This window comes from Triticum dicoccoides, chromosome 7B (assembly GCF_002162155.2).
Source record: "Triticum dicoccoides isolate Atlit2015 ecotype Zavitan chromosome 7B, WEW_v2.0, whole genome shotgun sequence".
Taxonomy (NCBI): domain Eukaryota; kingdom Viridiplantae; phylum Streptophyta; class Magnoliopsida; order Poales; family Poaceae; genus Triticum; species Triticum dicoccoides.
This window is the reverse complement of record NC_041393.1, coordinates 42,548,676-42,552,861: the sequence shown is the minus strand read 5'-3', so window position 1 is coordinate 42,552,861 and position 4,186 is coordinate 42,548,676.

The following is a 4,186-nucleotide window of genomic DNA, read 5'->3' as shown; positions in this document are numbered from 1 at the left end:
CGGGGCGGTGCGCGGCGGGGCGGGGAGGCGGAGGGTCGGCCGGGGATGGAGCGCCGGGGCGCGGCGCGGCGGGAGGGCGGCCGGATCCGGGGAGGGGGAGCTGAAAACTCCCTCCCACACGTCGTTGGCAAGGGAACTGGGTCGGGGAGGGGTTTGGCTGGCCAACCCCTGTTTCTACAGGCTCGGAAGGAGAATAGGGGTTGAGCCCCTAATTTTTTTGAGGGTTTAAGGGTTAAGGGGTTCTATTTTTTGGGATTTTTTCGTCTCAACCCGTAAAAAACGGTTATTTTTTAGGGTTTGAGGATTTAGGGGTACTACTAGAAATGCTCTAAGGGCATCTTCAATGATGAGCACTTAGGTAGGCGCTTAAAATCAGCATGCACAAGCGTTGGTCGCCAGGAGTTCTATTTTGTACGTATTTTTGAAGCGCCCGACTCCTCCGTGAGCATCGATGCCAAGAAACCAACCAGGAACACGCTGAAAACTGCCAAAACGGCTGGGATTTATTTCCTAGCGCCCCGTGCTAAGCACCCGCGTTGTAAGGGCATCTCCAATGGTGAGCGCTTAGGTAGGCGTTTAAAATCAGCATGCACAAGCGTCGGTCGCCAGAGTTCTATTTTGTACGTATTTTTGAAGCGCCCGATTCCTCCGTGAGCATCGATGCCAAGAAATCAACCAGGAATACGCTGAAAACTGCCAAAACGGCTGGGATTTATTTCCTAGCGCCCCGTGCTAAGCACCCGCGTTGTAAATGCCCTAAATGCCCTAATCGCACCACCACGCACCTCACGGACGGCGGGACGGGCAAGCAGGCAAGCGAGCGTGGGCCGCTTCTCCGCTGCGCGTGGGCTGCGGAGTATCGTGGGCCTGGTACGGGACAACAGTGCCACTTGCAGCCTAGGCCCCCCCTCAAAAAAAAAAAGGGACATTATCCAACTGGAGAAGAGAACGAAGGAGAGAAATCGAGGGTTCGAAGGCCGTGCGTTTTTATTTTCGGAGAATCGCAAGTGGCATGCTTGCGCGCATCATTCTGGTCGGGGCCGGCGATTTTTTATGTTCTTTGTGAGAAGAACTTTTGGTCCAGGCCGTGGACGGAGCTATCATCCAGCGGCCACTTTCCGTTTGATCTTGCTTATTAGTAGTAGCAACTTGGTACGGGATACTATTAGTTTATTAGCGAGTGGTACATCGATGGGATGGGTTACGTAGGTTTGCTGATAGATCTAGGCAAGATTAGCTTAGTCATTGTCAGTCAGTTGCAGTTTGCAAACCACCTCAGCCGGGGTGCAATGCAAGCTGCGCAAGCACGACAGCATTCGGCGCGCCGTCGTGGATTGCCCGGGCCAGCTCGGACGACGACCTCTTCAGCATGTCATCCTCCTACAGGGCGACCTGCTGATCAAGCCGGTGTTATCCTATTCCTATCCAATTCGAGCTGGACCTGGAGGAGGGAGACGCACGTGTGGCCATCTCTGTCATTCGTTCCAGTTCGGGCTGTGCCTCTGCCCTTTTGTTCAATCATTTTGGTGCTTCTGAATTTTCTTAAGAGAATTTTTGGTCCAGGCCGTAGATGGAGCTATCACCCCCCAGTGCCCACTTTTTCCAAGGAAGATACACGTACAATTTCTAGCTTAGTGGTAACGATGCTAGTTCTTAGTTTATTAGGGCATCTTAAAGGCGGACCTCAAATCGCCTGCAACAGTCCGGGCACGGTTAACGCGGGTTATGTCGGTCCGCCGAGCGGTCCGGGCATATTTTTTTTGATAAATTTTAGATAAATATGGGGGCTTTACGGGAGTCCGGACAATAGACACGTTGGACTCTCATGTCCTCGGCCCACCCAAAACCCTTCCCGAACCCCGCGTTTTCATCCTTCTCTCCTTCTTTCTCTCTTTCGTCGTCGCTCCACCACCCCGGCTCCCATGCTATACCCATGCCGAAACTCTACGTCTCCATCACTTCCAGCATTCCAATCGGGCTCCACCCTGCTTCTCCTCCATCGCCGTTCAACCCCTCTTCCTCCGATCGTCCAGCCAGGTATCATCCGCTACTGCTATACTCACTATGCCCGGCAACTGTTCGATGAATTGCTGGAGCTAAAAAGGTTTTCCCTTCTTTCTAGCAATGGATTTAGATTTGGAGTACATATACGAGCACTATGTTGAGTCGCCGACAGCTCATCCGACGAGGACTACCTAGATGAGACGGTGATGATGCAGGCGATCCCTAAAGACGCGGAGCGTGCGGAGGAGCATGTTCTCAATTTCAAGGGATCGATCAAGGGTCATCGAGTGCTCAACTGCAACAAGGCACACGGGCATTTGACACTGATGACCGACTACTTTGCCCCTGACGCACTCTTCGCTGACCATTTCCGCCGGCGTTTTTGTTGGGTAACGCAGTAATTTCAAAAAAAAATACAATCACATAAGATCTATCTAGGTCATGCATAGCAACGGGGGGAGAATGTGTCCACGTACCCTCGTAGACCGAAAGCGGAAGCGTTATGTAACGCGGTTGATGTAGTCGAATGTCTTCACGATCCAACCGATCAAGTACCGAACGCATGTCACCTCCGCGATATGCACACGTTCAGCTCGGTGACGTCCCTCGAACTCTAGATCCAGCTGAGCCGAGGAAGAGTTCCGTTAGCACAACAGCGTGGTGACGGTGATGATGAAGTTACCGGCGCAGGTCTTCGCCTAAGCACTACGACGATATGACCGAGGTGGAAATCTGTGGACGGGGGCACCGCACATGGCTAAAAGATCAACTTGTGTGTCTATGGGGTGCCCCCTCCCCCGTATATAAAGGAGGAGAGGAGGGGCCGGATGGCCACAAGGGGCGCGCCCAAGGGAGGGGGGACTCCTACTCCAAGTAGGAGTAGGTTCCCCCCTTTCCTAGTCCAACTAGGAGAAGAAGGAAGGAGGGGGAAAGAGAAGGAAGGAGGGGGCGCCGCCCCTCCCCCTAGTCCAACTCGGACTAGGCCCATGGGGGGCGGCCAGCCCTTGGCTGCCCCTCTCTCTCTCTCTCTCTCCTAGGCCCAATAAGGCCCATTACTTCTCTGGTGGTTCCGATAACTCTTCCGGCACTGATATTTATCCGGTGACCCCCGGAACTCATCCGGTGTCCGAATAACATCATCCAATATATCAATCTTTATTTCTCGACCATTTCAAGACTCCTCGTCATGTCCGTGATCACTTTCGGGACTCCAAACAACCTTTGGTACATCATATCACATAAACTCATAATATCAATCATCGTCGAACGTTAAGCGTGCGGACCCTACAGGTTCGAGAACTATGTAGACATGACCGAGACACGTCTCCGGTCAATAACCAATAGCGGAACCTGGATGCTCATATTGGTTCCTACATATTCTACGAAGATCTTTATCGGTCAAACCGCATAACAACATACGTTGTTCCCTTTGTCATCGGTATGTTACTTGCCCGAGATTCGATCGTCGGTATCATCATACCTAGTTCAATTCGTTACCGGCAAGTCTCTTTACTCGTTCCGTAATACTTCATCCCGCAACTAACTCATTAGTCACAATGCTTGCAAGGCTTATAGTGATGAGTATTGCCGAGGGGCCCCAGAGATACCTCTCCGAAATACGGAGTGACAAATCCTAATATCTATCTATGCCAACCCAACAAATACCTTCGGAGACACCTATAGAGCATCTTTATAATCACCCATTTACGTTGTGACGTTTGGTAGCACACAAAGTGTTCCTCCGGTATTCGGGAGTTGCATAATCTCATAGTCTGAGGAACTTGCATAAGTCATGAAGAAAGCAGTAGCGATGAAACTGACACGATCATAATGCTAAGCTAACGGATGGGTCATGTCCATCACATCATTCTCCTAATGATGTGATCCCGTTCATCAAATGACAATACATGTCTATGATTAGGAAACATAACCATCTTTGATTAACAAGCTAGTCTAGTAGAGGCATACTAGGGACACTATGTTTTGTCTATGTATTCACACATATACTAAGTTTCCGGTTAATACAATTCTAGCATGAATAATAAACATTTATCATGATATAAGGAAATAAATAATAACTTTATTATTGCCTCTAGGGCATATTTTCTTCAGTTTTCAGATGCGCAGGACTGTCTTCGATCGTTTGTACCATGGTGTCTGGTCCTATGATGACTACTTTGTC